The following is a 16,309-nucleotide window of genomic DNA, read 5'->3' as shown; positions in this document are numbered from 1 at the left end:
TTTATGTCCCTGTCACTTAGCGGTTCGGCAAACGAGACCGATAGAATAAGTACTGGGCTTACGAAAGAATAAGTCTCGGGGTCGATTTGCTCGACTAAAGGCAGTGCTCTAGCATGGCCGCAGTCAAATGACTGAAACAAGTAAAAGAGTAAAGAGAGAGATAAAAGATAAAAAACGGGTGTATGCGCGCGCGTGTGTGCGTTCAGATGTTGTGAAGAATGTATATGTGTGTGTGTGTGTGTGCATGCGTGCATGTGTGTGTGTGTGTGTGTATGATGTTTGTATCTGGGGTTGGCGGTGAAGCTGAATTTATATTTATATTTCAGTATTAGTTTTGTTCTTCGGTCGTGTTTATTTGCTTGTGTTTTACGATGCGTGAACACACGAGTATATTTGCATAGGTGGATGAATGTGAGGACATGTATGTATGCGTGTGAACGTGTGTGTGTGCCTCAACGTTCCTGAATATGTCTATGTGTGCACGCACCTATGTGTGTGTGTGTGTGCGTATGTATATGTGTGTGTGTGTGTATGTATGTGTGTGTGTGTATATGTGTGTGTGTATGTGTGTGTGTGCGTGTGTGTGTATGTGTGGTGTGTGTGTGTATGTGTGTGTGTGTGTATGTGTGTGTGTGTGTGTGTGCGTGTGTGTGTATTTCTTTGTAGAGAACACAGATATTTGGATATTTTTATTTGTATTTCCACAAACTAAAGAGGAAATTTCAATTAATTGAGAATCTTTTGCGTATATCACCCCTTAGCTTATTTATCACATTTATTTCGATCATTTGTTTTTAAATACGTGTGTATGTATAAATGTGTGTGTGTATGTGTGTGTGTATGTGTGTGTGTGTGTGGTGTTCACTTATTTTGAAAAAAAAAAAAAAAATCAATTCGTCTGTTATCTCAACGTTTCTGAGAGGTTACAAGGTTGATGTTAGAGGATCAAAAGCCAGTTTAATAGCTCTACTAAGTTTTAAACTTGTATAGGAATTGTAATAGCGACTGGAACAAAACTGAATAAAAGACGAAAAAAAAAAAAAAAATAAAAACAAAAATAATAATAATAATAATAATAAAAAAGTTAAAGAAACATTGTTTTGTATTTCGTCGCAAATCTGACATAATTTTTTTTTTTTTTTTTTTTTTTTACCCTTTTTCAAAGTAGAAATTAATGAGATTTTAAATCCTGAGGATTTGAAACACGACTTTATTTTCCCCTTTGTTGATTCGTGTTTTTCTCTCAAGAACTTCGTTTTGGTGCCAATTAAACGGCATCAATTGTTGCTGGGGAGAACACAGTTACCTCCCTTCGTGGCTTCACTGTTCTTGCTTGGATACTAAGCAACGTGCTTGATTGCTTCGGATAATGAGCCCTCTGGGAGAGAGAGACAGGCTGATAGAAAGAAAGGAAAAGAGGGAGAGAGAAAGAGAAACCGGTATGGGTAGGCGAAAGGAATAAAGTGTGATGTCAGAGATACGTTAATTCGAGCGAAGACTTAGGGTGGAGTGATAATCATCATCATTGTTTGACTGTGGTCGAGACAATGGAATTTACCATGCTACGCCAGACTTTCACGGCCCATCATGGCATTACGGAGGTCCTGTTGCTGGATGCCTGTATCCCTGGAGATTACATCAGGGTAGGAGAGTGTGCGCCCTCTGGTATCGCAAGTAGATGGCTTCCAGAGGAGAAGAGTAGAAATTGCCTCGTTTTCAGCTCTACAACAAAGTACAGGAATAAAATGTTCTTAGTGGATATGAACCCAGATCCAACCCATGGTGCTCTACATGTTTTCATTGCCCAACCACAGTTAGAAGAAAAAGAAATTAGGGTGTATGCTTGCACCCACTGTACCCAAGCCTATGGGGATGAACAGTGGAAGAAGTGGCCAGTAGTTAGAGTGTGGGCTACCCAGGACAGTCCCTGAGCTTTTCACCTCAACCCTGGCCACACCAAGCCTATACAAAATTATACAGCAGAACACCATCCAAGCGTGGCCATTCGCCAGCCTCGTCTTGCATCTGTGTCGGTGGCACATAAAAAACACCATCCGAGCGTGGCTGTTCGCCAGCCTCGTCTGGCATCTGTGTCGGTGGCACATAAAAAACACCATCCGAGCGTGGCCGTTCGCCAGCCTCGTCTGGCACCTGTGTCGGTGGCGCTTAAAGGGCACCCACTACACTCATGGAGTGGTTGGCGTTAGGAAGGGCATCCAGCTGTAGAAACACTGCCAGATCTGACTGGCCTGGTGCAGCCTCCTGACTTCCCAGACCCCAGTTGAACCGTCCAACCCATGCTAGCATGGAAAGCGGACGTTAAACGATGATGATGATGATGATGATGAACCAAAAATTCCATGTCCTTAAAAATGTGGCTGAGACGTCACCTCCCTACACCTTACTCCTCTAGCTATACTACTGGACCAAGGTAAAGGTGTATGATTGCTGGCAGCAGGGAAAGGGAGTGGTGAGTGGCAGAACAGAAAGGGGTGAAGTCAGAGTATGTTGGGTGCAAACAGTTTGATGGAGTATTTTCTAGATACGCATAATGATGTGAGAAAGGTAGAGTGATGAAGATGGTCCAATGCAATTTTCTTATATATATATAGGCGCAGGAGTGGCTGTGTGGTAAGTAGCTTGCTTACCAGCCACATAGTTCCGGGTTCAGTCCCACTGCGTGGCACCTTGGGCAAGTATCTTCTACTATAGCCTCGAGCTGACCAAAGCCTTGTGAGTGGATTTGGTAGACGGAAACTGAAAGAAGTCTGTCGTATATATGTATATATATATATATATGTATGTGTTTGTGTGTCTGTGTTTGTCCCTCTAGCATTGCTTGACAACCGATGCTGGTGTGTTTACGTCCCCGTCCCTTAGCGGTTCGGCAAAAGAGACCGATAGAATAAGTACTGGGCTTACAAGGAATAAGTTCCGGGGTCGATTTGCTCGACTAAAGGCGGTGCTCCAGCATGGCCGCAGTCAAATGACTGAAACAAGTAAAAGAGTAAAAGAGTATACTAATAGGTGAGAAAGCTAGAGTGATGAGTCTGGTCACAGAGGGACAAAGTAGACCTAATGCCAATAAGCCTGTACCAACCATTATTATCTGAGCAGCATAAATGACTGATGGGAAAGGTGAGTTATAAGTGATAATGCGACAGAGAGCCCCATCACCCAGAAAATGTAACTATTCTTTGGGACTTCCCAGTATGTACAGATTGGACCATCAAGGCAAATAAACCAGATATTGTTGTGAAAGACAAAGCAATAAAATCTGATCATTGATTGACATGAGCATACCCTGTGACCATAATATCTTGGCAAAAGAACTTCATAAGTACAGAAAATATAAAGATCTGTTAATTGAAATCAAAAAGATGTGGCATCTCAAGATGCCAGTGAGTGTAGGAGCATTTGGAATGATAAAAAAAGGAAAGAAAGGAAGGCTTTGGTCGGCCCAAGGCTATAGTAGAAGATACTTGTCCAAGATGCCACACAGTGGGACTGAACCTGGAACCATGTGGTTGGTAAGCAAGCTACTTACCACTCAGCCACTCCCGTTTACTTTCCTATTTTTTAATTTTTTCTTTTTCTCTCTGTTTTCCCCTTTTCCTCTGTCATGTGACTCTGTAAATGAACAATCAGGGGTGTTTTTTTTTAATGGCCTACCAATGTATATGGTATGTTTCTCTGCCCTAGGTATCAGGAAGACACTTGGCAAGAAATGGAAACAAAATTGAAAGAAGATGCTAATGATAATAATAATAATAATAACAACAACAACAACAACAACAATAATAATAATAATAATAATAATAATAATAATAATAATAATAATAATAATAACAGTAATAGTAATAATGAAATTATTGTGTATAGATCTCTGTACCATCTACCATTGCCTGGATTGATGAGTGATGGAGGGATAAGAGTGATGGAGGGACAGGAATGATGGAGAGATGATTGATGGGATTGTGAGATAAGTGAAGGAGGGAGATGGGCAACAAGTAGATGAGAGTGATTAGCCAAGAATTGTTAAGGAGGAGCTGTGTGTGTATGTACTTAATTTGCACCTTAGTCTAGAATCATGTGATGGTAGTGAATGAGCATCATCATCATCATCATCATCATCATCATAATAATAATAATAATAATACAAGCAAGGTTGTTTGTCTTCAGTTTTTGTGAAGAACATATCTGGCCATGGGGGAAGGTATTACCTTACTTGGAAACAGGTGAGGGTTGGTGACAGGAAGGGCATCTGTCTGAACCATGCAAGCATAGAAAAGTAGACACCAGACATGATGATAATATATGTGCACACTTACATGCACACATGCACACACACACATTTTTATATATAAGTGCATCTTTGATGCAAATCTGATGAAATGTCACTCTAATGTCTAAAACCATAAATATGTAAATTTTTCCTTCAAATATGTAAACTGGTATTGCAAACAGAATTGTTGTAGAGAAACAGTTGTAACGAATCCTTAAAGATGTGTTAAAGAATTTGCTTCTCTTATTACTTAGAATATATATATCATCATCATCATCATCATCATTATTATCGTTTAACGTCTGTTTTCCATGCTAGCATGGGTTGGACGGTTCGACCAGGGTCTGGGAAGCCAGGAGGCTGCAGCAGACTCCAGTCTGATGTGGCAATGTTTCTACAGCTGGATGCCTTTCCTAATGCCAACCACTCCGTGAGAGTAGTGGGTGCTTTTTACGTGCCACCTGCACAGGTGCCAAGGGAGGCTGGCATCGGCCACGATCGGTTGGTGTTTTTTACGTACCACCAGCACGGAAGCTAGTCAAGGCGGCACTGGCAACGGCCACGTTTGGATGGTGCTTTTTACCTGCCACCAATATACATACATACATATATATATATATATATATATATATATATATGTAAATATATTTTTCATGTTATGCTAAGAAGCAGTGCACAGTACCAGAATTTTCGATTCAAGGCAAATATAATTAATTCTGTTAGAGTAATCCATGGAAGTGGTTAATTTGTACAAGCATCAAATCATATAAATTGTAAAAATGAAGCCAAACCAAATAGTGATATTTTAAAATCATTTAATACATATGTTTAAAGTCAGTTTAGTGTATGATAGGAAATGCATCCATTATGTGAGATCTTCTTCAGTCATTTTATTTAGAGTTAAAATAAGTTTATGTTATCTTCATAAATGTTGTGTTTTTACTGTATCATAAATCAGCCACTGTACAGGATTTAGATCTATTCCACAATGAAATTTAATACGTGGCCTGATTATGAATATTTATAACATAAAATGAAAGGGGTATAAAATCAACCAGTTCTAAGTTAACAGTAATAGGCGCAGGAGTGGCTGTGTGGTAAGTAGCTTGTTTACCAACCACATGGTTCCGGGTTCAGTTCCACTGCGTGGCACCTTGGGCAAGTGTCTTCTACATATAAGTGCCCTTTTTTGCGTATGTTTACAATTTGTTTTCAAAAATAATGTTTCATAAATGTTAAGGTTGTGGAGGCACCACAGAAATCTTCCCCTTCTTGTATTGATTCAAGAAAGGATAAAGTGGAATCGTTTCTTCATTGTGTTTTTCAGGCTGATGGGAGAGGTTTTAGCTCAGAATTACAACTCCATATGGTACCTATTTACAGCTAGATGACCTATGGTGATTAAATTTTAAGGGGTCTTCTGCTATGCAGGTGACAAGGTATGGCCTATTGACCCTTTGGCTGATAAGTCTTCACTCTAGAAACAATCTGGTGCGTCAAACCATTTCAGAAATTATTTTTTCACTTTTTAATTTTGAGTTATCCCTCTTGCCTCTGTTCAGGTTTTGTTAAATCTTTATATATAAAAGTGAGGTTGTGTGCTGTCTGTCTCCTACGATTTAGATTCCTAACTACTCCCACATTTTGCGGTGCAGTTTAACCAAAACCGGGTATCTTATAGTTGTGATTCATATCGAGCCCTCCTGGGTATTAGCGCGTGTCTACGATGAGTCTACGATTTAAAAAAAAATTTACCATCATTTTTTTCCGTTTTTAATGCATTTTTTTGCTATTATATAAGGGAAGTAACTCTCTAAAAATGCTTATATAGTTATTTCCCTTACAAACCCGAGCAACGCCGGGCGATACTGCTAGTATTGTTTAAAAATGTTTGCCTCCTCTCAACACAGATATAGCCTTGATATACAAGTTATTATGATGAGAATATTAAGTGTGTTAGCGCTTACTTCAGTATCTAAGAAATCTTCATTTCATTGAAGATAATGAAAAAATCCTGCATCCTGATAACTCCTGGGCTCGAGCCAGGGTTGGATTAAGACTCATTGAGGCCTTAAGTACTTAAAAGACGTTCGTGCTCTATATACATGTACAGGGTGGTGAAGCAAATCTTGGAAAAGCCAAACAGAATTTGAAAATGTTTTATTGTACATGGAAGAGTCAACATGTTACAAAATCATTTATACATAAGTTATTACAGCCAATACTAGAGATTCACCATTATTTTCTATCACTAATTGGATACAGCAACTGAAAGCTCCACAGCCCTTTATGATAAAATGTTCAAACAATTTTGCCCATTATTCTTTCAAAACCTGCTTGAGGTGTTCAGTGCTAAGATGAGATGTTCTGTTGGTAGAATGCTCTAAAGTGCCCCAAATAGAATAGTCCAGCAGATTCAAATCTGGGTTGCAGGAGGGCCAGAAATCAGAGGGCTGAAAAACAGTAAAATTGTCCTTGCAAAATATTCGCACTTTCTTTGCTGTATAAGCAGGTGCTCCATCCTGAGTCCACACATAATTATCTTCAAGGTAATTAGCCTTAAGCCAAGGGATGATATCTTAACACTTTGTAATAGACATCAGCACAGATTCTCTCTCCAGATTTGAAGAAGTGCAGGGACATTTTTTTGCCATCTGATGCCACAACTCCCCAAATCATCATATGAGCAGGATGCTTTGCTCTGAAGATGCCCTTGACTTGAGATGGCAATTCAACAATAAACCAATCATCTTGTCTGTTCGCAGCAACATCCACAGTGAAGATTTTCTCATCAGTGGATCCAGACCTCTTGAGGAAGGACCACACTTGGCCCTTTCAAGCCTCCTGGCTTTCATTGAACCAGTCAGGAAGTGTCTTAGAGTTTGTGCAAGTGATAGCAGGCCTATATCACTGTTAACAGACTTTCTTATAGTCTTGGCATCAACTTTCATGTCAATTGCCAGCTTCCTCTTGGATGTGGTTGGATCCTTTGAAATTTTAGATACGAGGGCCTTCTAGTTCCTCCAGTGCCTTGCTTCCTCTGAATGCCTTTGATGTTATTCAAGCAATTCTTGATGTAAACTGTGCTTAATGACACACTAACCAACTCAGAAATTCACTTGGTGTTAATTCCTGAGTGGAGCAAACCAGCAATGCATTGTCTCTTTACTTCTTGAGTTGACATATTTAGACTTGTACATGGAAAACCGAATGAAATTGTTTGTATGAGACCTGATGCTGAAGATACGATAAAAATGAAGATAAGATAAAAAATTAAGAAAAGACCAATGCTACATAAAAATATAAGGCTTACAAAAATTTCCTAGTTTTGCTTCCCCACACTGTAATTCAAAATATAAACAAGAGCACTCAGAGAGCACAAACCTCCACCAAGGCAACACCAACATCCTCTCAACGATTAGCCAGAGATGACTTTTAAACTGGAAATATCTGAAATAAACTCGACTGCTCTCACAAACGAGAATACTAAAAATGAATTTGACTGCTCTCAAAAATTAAGTAAAAAAAACCGGAAACATAATCCAGAATCCTTTTACGGTATTGGATTGATCCCCCAAATCTAACCAGTTTATGCCAGTCATGAAGCCAAACATTCCTGAAAGTTTCATTTAAATCCATCCAGTGGTTCTTGAGATATCTTATCCACAGACAAACAAACAAACACGACTGAAAACAATACCACTGCCTTCACTAAGGCGGGGGTAAATGATAGACCACAAAATAAATTATTTTTCAAAATGAAACAAAACTAACAGTAAGATGGAAAATAATGTTTATTTTTGTATATTTCCACTTTATTTATATTTGAAAAGTTTTCTCCTACTTTTCATAATTGCAAAGTCTTTGATCAGATTCTCACTATGACACTTTGAAATTATTTTCCCACTCATATAAACCACTTCAAATATTATTTTAGCAAGTTTATGATGATTTCTTTTGTATTGTAAGCCATTTATCATTTCTGTGGTGCCTCCCCTCCCTTGATGCTATTAGCATGTGCTTATTTTGCTTCGTGTTTAATCCAGCACTGGCTCATGGCACTTGTTGCCTCAGCCTGATACAGTTTTGAAAGATGAGAGAGTGGGAGTGGCTCTGCACCAACCATGCTTAATATAGTATTATTCAAGAGAAAAAAATAACAAAAGAAAAAAGACAATAAAAACCAAATGGTGGAAATTGTCATGAGTAAATACCATTGTCATTGTGAATATGACTCCAAAATACATCTGGTTGTGAGGCCCTGGTTCAGGAGCTTCAGGGTTTAAAAGAGATTGGAACCACTATTGTTCCTAGGTTTACTCTGACCCAGAGCTGTAAACTCCTGTCAGGGTCTCAGCCAAGGGTTGGTAGATCATTCACAGAAACTCCAGCAGACCATTTAGTTCTCTCACTGCCCATCGAAGAGAAGGTAACTCCATACAAAGGCGGCGGCGAGCTGGCAGAATCGTTAGCACGTCGGGCAAAATGCTTAGCAGTATTTCGGCTGCCGTTACGTTGTGAGTTCGAATTCCGCCAAGGTCAACTTTGCCTTTCATCCTTTCGGGGTCGATAAATTAAGTACCAGTTACGCACTGGGGTCGATGTAATCGACTTAATACCTATGTCTGTCCTTGTTTGTCCCCTCTATGTTTAGCCTCTTGTGGGTAATATAGAAATAGGTAACTCCATACAATTCTTGCATCCTGATAACTATTGAGTTAATGGCACCTGTTGAATCAGATTAATACAAATTTGAAGGACAGGAGTGTGTGTGACTGGCTCTGCACAAACTGTTCTCATTACAATATTATTCATTATGTCGGTTGTTCAGCAAGCCAAGTCACAAGCACCAATACCATCATAATTTCTTCATAAGTCTAGTGGCAATAGGAAAATAGAGCATAGAGCAAACCATAAACAGATGCTGTCCATCTCTGCTGCCTACGGTGCAGCTGTCATGCTCAACTCTCATATGTAAAGTGATGAGAGAAACAAAAAAAATAACAATAAATAAATAAATAAAAAGTATATATATATGTTTATATATATATGCTTAAGTTACAATATATGGATTCAAGTAATCTGGTAGTGTTCATAAAACAAGTTCCTTAATATATCATTCAACAAAGCATATAGAATATATATAGTATGATACAATTCAGACATGTAAGTAATTTATTTACTGTTAAAAATATAATAATATAAATTGTTTACATGCTTTTAAGTTACGAAACAATTTGTTGTGATATTAGAATTTTCGTATTAAGTAAAATTCCATATATACATACATACATATATATATATATATATATATAGATAGATAGATAGATAGATAGATAGATAGATAGATAGATAGATAGATGAAATCAATCAACCTCAATGGAAATTGCAGCTGTGATACCAGTGCCAGTGGTACGTAAGAGAACCATCCAAATGTGGCCGTTGCCAGCGCCGCCCCGACTGGCCTCGTGCCAGTGGCACGTAAAAAGCACCATCCGATCGTGGCCGCTTGCCAGCCTCGTATGGCACCTGTGCCGGTGGCACGTAAAAAGCACCCACTACACTCATGGAGTGGTTGGCGTTAGGAAGGGTATCCAGCCGTAGAAACATTGCCAGATCAGACTGGGCCTGGTGCAGCCTCTTGGCTTCCCAGACCCCAGTTGAACCGTCCAACCCATGCTAGCATGGAAAGCGGACGCTAAACGATGATGATGATGATGATGATGATGATGAACAACTGTCACTCTCTTGTAAACTTTATTTCTATTGAAAGATGTTCCTTTATCAAATGTCACAGGCACGGCTGTATGGTTAAGAAGCCTAGTTCCCAATCATGAGGTCTTAGGTTCAGTCCTGCTACATGGCATCTTTTTGCAAGTGTTGTCTTCTTCTATAGCTCTGGGCCAACTAATACCTTGGGAATGGATTTGATAGATAGAAACTGAAACAAGCCTATCATACGTGTGTGTGAGTGTGTGTGTGTGTGTGTCCCAACGTCCGCTTGATAACTTGTGTTGTTTTGTTTACATTCCCACAACTTAGTGGTTCAGCAAAAGAGATCAAAAGAATAAGTACTACACTCAAAAAATAAGACCTGAGGTTGATTGTGTGTGTGTGTGTGTGTGTGTGTGTGTGTGTGTGTGTGTGTGTGTACACTTGTCATGTGATGTTTGTAAATGTGCATCATCCTCATAGATGGGAGGTTATTCTTTCCCAGGTTTCTGTGAAAGAAACATATCTGGTCATGGGGGAATATTACCTTGCTTATAAAAAAAAAAGGCGATGATTGGCAGCGACAGGGAAGGCATCCGGACAGAAATTCTGAATCAACAAATTTCGTCTGACCCATGCAAGCATGAAAAAGTAAACGTTAAATGATGATGATGATGATGATGATGATGATGACGATGACTACGATGATGACGACAATGACAACGATGATGATGACGATTATGATGATGATGATTATGATGATGACGATGATGGTGATGATGATGATGATGATGATGATGATGATGATAACGATTATGATGATGATGATGATGATGATGATGATGATTAGGAATATGCTGATAATGACGATGATGATTATGATGATGATGATGATGATGATGACGACGACGACGATGATGATGATGGTGTGGTGGTGGTGGTGATGATGATGATGATGATGAAGAGGACGATGATGACGACAATGACGACGACGACGACGATGATGATGATGATGATGATGATGATGATGACGATGATTACGATGACGACGACGACGACGATGATGACAACGGCGACTACACGGAGGCAACGCAGAAGGAGGATCAGAAGGATGATGGTGGTTGGCATTAGAATTTAGATATTTTTGCCTTTAGAAGAAGACGAGTAGCTTCCCTTGATCTTTGTTACCAGTCTCGGATCTGCTAGGATTCTGATGTTGGAAAATTGCAGTTTCCACAGCTGACATCTATTCTGTATCATAAATACTGTCACAAATGAGCTTATAGTGGAACCATTAGGAAGTCACTCAACTTGTTAGAAATAGCAGTAAACCTCGTTTAAACTATCACCTGTTGTGTTAAAAATGAGGACGTATAAGTTAGGTACTTATCACATGAAGCGCGACGGGCCACGATCGTGGCCGTCATTTCACAGGTCGACAGGGCCATGATTGTGGCCCAGATAGATGCATTTAATTTATGGGCGTTTTTTTGGGTCTTAATGTCATTTAAACTTCATTTACATTATTTACATTCGACGGATATTTGTCCTCATCTTGTTTGTTAACACAACGTTTCGGCCTTCGAGGGGGAAATTTCGAACCTGGGTTCTCATTCCCAAGGCATTTTTCGATGTTGTTGTTATTATTATTATTGTTGTTGTTGTTATTAGTGTTCAGGTCACTACGCCATATGCCCGTGGGCGCATGGTGTAGTGGTTAAGAGCGCGGGCTACTAACCCCAAGATTCCGAGTTCGATTCCAAGCAGTGACCTGAACACTAATAACAACAACAACAATAATAATAATAACATCAACAACATCGAAAAATACGTCAGGAATGAGAACCCAGGTACGAAATTTCCCCCAGACACCTGAAGAAGGCTGGAGGAGGCTTATAAGTTAACAAAACTATTTTTAACATAACGTATGCAAATTGACCAAATTTTAAAAATAGGGTTCTGTTTACTCAATACAGGGATGCAATATATTGTTTGCTATTACACAGTATTCTCGGGTTTCTGGAAGCCGGATAAAAAGGTCCGGTATTCTATTTTAAGATTACAACTTATATTTAGCTCTATTAAGGCGGCGAGCTGGCAAAATCGTTAACACGCCGGGCGAAATGCTTAGTGGTATTTCGTCTGCGTTACGTTCTGAGTTCAAATTCCGCCAAGGTCAACTTTGCCTTTCATCCTTTCGGGGTCGATAAATTAAGTACCAGTTACGCACTGGGGTCGATGTAATCGACTTAATACCAATGTTTGTCCCCTCTATGTTTAGCCCCTTGTGGGTAATAAAGAAATAGGTATTTCGTCTGCCGCTACGTTCTGAGTTCAAATTCCGCCGAGGTCGACTTTGCCTTTCGTCCTTTCGAGGTCGATAAATTAAGTACCAGTTACGCGCTGGGGTAGATATAATCGACTTAATACGTATGTCTGTCCTTGTTTGTCCCCTTTTTTTTAGCCCCTTGTGGGTAATAAAGAAATAGGTATTTCATCTGCCGTTACGTTCTGAGTTTAAATTCCGCCGAGGTCAACTTTGCCTTTCATCCATTCGGGGGTCGATAAATTAAGTACCAGTTATGCACTGGGGTCGATGTAATCGTCTTAATCCGTTTATCTGTCCTTGTTTGTCCCCTCTGTGTTTGGGTAGTAAAGAAACCTTTATTGAGCACTCTATGTAGCTTCAACAAATTCATCTTACACGAGTTAAGTCCCTTGCACCGTCTCAGGATTTCACTTTAATTCTCTTCTCACAATTTATTTCACAGAAATTATTGTTTTCTCCGCTCAATTTTTCTTCTTCTTCTTCTTTACATTTTCTACGTTTTCCATCTTCCATCTTTCTATTACTTCTTTTCATCTTCTTTTATAAAAAAAAAAGTTTTACTTCTGTCGGTGTTTTTCCTTAACCTCTTTTTGTCGTCGTCGTCGTCTTTATCTTCTACTCTTTTCCTGTCATCGACTTCATTCATTTTATTCATTTATTTCTGCTTTCCCTCCTAACATCGTTTTCTTTTCTTTTCCTTTTTTTTTCCTGTCTCCGTTTTTTTCTCTCTCCTTTTCTCTTTCCCTTTTTCTGTCTTTTACTTCATCACTTCGTTTTTCCTATCCTCTTCTTCCACTTCGACATCTTTTTTCTTCCTCTTCTTTTTACTTCTACTTCGCTTTTTGTTGTTGCTGCTACACCTGTTGTTGTTGTTTTTTCTCTCTCTCCTCCTCATCCTCCTCCTCCTTAGGCGGCGAGCTGGCAGAAACGTTAGCACGCCGGGCGAAATGCTTAGCGATATTTCGTCTGCCGTTACGTTCTGAGTTCAAATTCCGCCGAGGTCGACTTTGCCTTTCATCCTTTCGGGGTCGATTAAATAAGTACCAGTTACCCATTGATGCTGGTGTGTTTATGTCCCCGTTACTTAGCGGTTCGGCAAAAGAGACCGATAGAATAAGTACTGGGCTTACAAAAAGAATAAGTCCCGGGGTCGATTTGCTCGACTAAAGGCGGTGCTCCAGCATGGCCGCAGTCAAATGACTGAAACAAGTAAAAGGGTAAAGAGAGAGAGTATGCATAAACACACAGAGGATACACACACACACATCAGCTTTATATATTCATGTGCATCCTCACACACACACACAGATGCCAAGTTCACAGTTGTCTCCCTTGCAGCTTATACCTCTAGCAATCATTTCAGCAGGCTATGACTATCTAATAGAGACACGTTTATTCTTTTCTCTCGTTTTTTTTTTCTCTCTTCATCTGTTTATTTCTGCACAAGAGCATATGCTTGAAACATGAAAAATTGTTCCTTCTACTTTTTCTTGAGTATACACCTAACACATTGTGTTTTTCGTTGTTTTTTTTTTTTTTTTTTTTTTACCTTGTCTTCATGTTATTTAATAAATCTATATATATAAAAGAATAGTTGTGTGGTGTCTGTCTCCTATGATTTAGATTCCTAACTGCTCCCACATTTTGCGGTGCAGTTTAACCAAAACCGGGTATCTTATAGTCATGATTCATATCGAGCCCTTCTGGGTATTAGCGCGCGTCTACGATGAGTCTAAGATTTAAAAAAAAAATTACTATCATTTTTATCCATTTTTAATGCATTTTTGTTGCTATTATATAAGGGAAGTAACTCTCTAAAAATGTCTACGATGAGTCTACGATTTAAAAAAAAATTTGCCATCACTTTTTTCCATTTTTAATGCATTTTTTTTGCTATTATATAAGGGAAGTAACTCTCTAAAAATGCTTATATAGTTATTTCCCTTACAAACCTGAGCAACGCCGGGCGATACTGCTAGTTTTGCATGATACATAATATGCACTCATGGGATCACTCCAATGTGATTCTGCCTGGACTGAGCATCTTCCTCTCTCGAACTACCCTCAGCCCCTCTTTGGATTATCACAACCACTTGAGGACCATCTTACCACTGGAACTCTACTTGGATTACAACCTTCCAGCATTACTTCACAAACTTTACTAACAACCCCTCACTCCCGACTTGCTCCACCAACATGCCTGATCTCAAATCTTTCCTTCTCCATCTTCACTTCCCTCTCAACCATTACCTCACCACGTTTCCTATCACTTGCCTCCATCCATCTGTTGACCTTTCTCTCCACATCTTCAAAAAAATCGCTGTTCTCTGTTGCCTCCAATGTCATGAGGATCTCATTAAACCGGCTGACAACAGGTGGGGCTGTAGTTGTGTGATGTACCTAACTTCAGCAGGATTGTGGTGCTCCACCAACTTCAAGATACCTCCTTCTATAGTCCTCTGTCCTCTGACCCCACACTTCATTACCAACAAGTGGGGTTTCTTTTTTTTTTTTCCATAAAAAAAAAGCCACCAACCGATCGTGGCAGTTGCCAGCCTTCCCTAAAAAGCACCCACTACACTCACGGAGTGGTTGGCATTAGGAAGGGCATCCAGCTGTAGAAACACTGCCAGATCAGACTGGAGCCTGGTGCAGCCTACTGGTTTCCCAGACCCCGGCCAAACCGTCCAAACCATGCTAGCATGGAAAACGGACGTTAAACGATGATGATAAATTCATTTATCTTTCTATCTTTTTCTTGGTTTAGTTCATTGGACTATGGCCATGCTGGGGCACTACCCTCAAGGGTTTTAGTTAACCAAATTGCATCCAGTACTTTATTCTTCTAGTCTTTTACTTGTTTCAGTCATTTGACTGCTGGAACACCACCTTTAAGGGTTTTGTAGTCGAAGAAATCGACCCCATGACTTATTCTTTGTAAGCCTAGTACTTATACTCTTGGTCTCTTTTGCTGAACCACTAAGTTATAGGGATGTAAACACACCAACGTTCCTTGTCAAACGATAGTGGGGCGGGGACAAACATAGACACAAAGATACACGCACAAAACACACATAAGACACACACACACACATTTTGGAAGTTCTAAACTTTTTAGAATCCTCTCTAGCTAACTATATACAACAACATGTCAGTAATGAAATCACTTCACAGGTTTTAATGAACAATGAAAGATACAAAATTAGACAAACTTTTCTAATTACAAATGTCTTAGATGGACACAGAGCTACATATTAATAGGTGTGAGAAATGTCAAGTGGTAAATGTTCATGAGTTTTCCAAAGAAATTAGCCATGGAAATGAAATGAAATTGTTGCTACAAGCATCAGGAGTAAAAGGGTTGCATTATGAAGCTAATAAAGGAATGTCTATAGGGACGTTTTGGCTGGCTAGAAATAGCAGCTAAAATCTCTCACTCTCTCTCTCTCTCTCATTACTACCTTAAATGAAGAAAGGGATATTTAACAAAGTAGACCCTGATTTCCAAAATGATGCGATGGTCGTAGATGGAGAATCTTTGATCATAGACGTGTTCAATCAGAGCTGACCTGGACCTAAACAACAACAACAATAACAATAACACTACTACAGGGCTGCTGTGATTAACCGGACTAATTAAAATATTGATTCTTAGCTCTGGTCGAGGTCACACGTTTTGGAAAATTTGGTGTAATTGATTGTATTGAACCCAGCATTTCGCCAACCGTCACTCTCCCACTGTTCTGGCTGCTGCTGCTGCTGCTGCAGTTGATGACGACGAGGAGGAGAAGGGGGAGGAAGAGGGTGATAGTGTTAGTACTGTGGTGGTGGTCGTGGTGGTTGTGCTGCTGTTGTTATTGCTGCTGCTGATGGTTATGACGACAATTTTAGTGGTGGTGGTGTTGGTGATGGCAGGAATAGTGGTAGTGGCAGAGGTAGCAATAGTGGTAGTGGTAGTGGTGTTCGATATCAGGGAGAGATTT

At 39.6% G+C, this 16,309-nt stretch overlaps 1 protein-coding gene across 6 annotated transcripts in view; it reads left to right on the top strand.

Annotated features, from left to right (window-relative positions):
- The window catches only part of LOC115219542 (protocadherin alpha-6-like), a 178,559-nt gene that overhangs the window by 60,333 nt on the left and 101,917 nt on the right, over positions 1 to 16,309 (top strand). The window contains exon 3 of one of the 6 annotated variants that reach the window (XR_005001991.1): positions 5,613 to 5,776. The exons of the other annotated variants lie outside the window; for them this stretch is intronic. The gene's annotated coding sequence lies outside the window, so the exon portion shown is untranslated. The remainder of the gene's footprint in view (positions 1 to 5,612; positions 5,777 to 16,309) is intronic. 6 annotated transcript variants of the gene reach the window in all.

This window comes from Octopus sinensis, linkage group LG14 (genome assembly GCF_006345805.1).
Source record: "Octopus sinensis linkage group LG14, ASM634580v1, whole genome shotgun sequence".
NCBI lineage: Eukaryota > Metazoa > Mollusca > Cephalopoda > Octopoda > Octopodidae > Octopus > Octopus sinensis.
The sequence above is the reverse complement of the archived record's forward strand: the minus strand, read 5'-3'. Positions and strand labels throughout refer to the sequence as shown.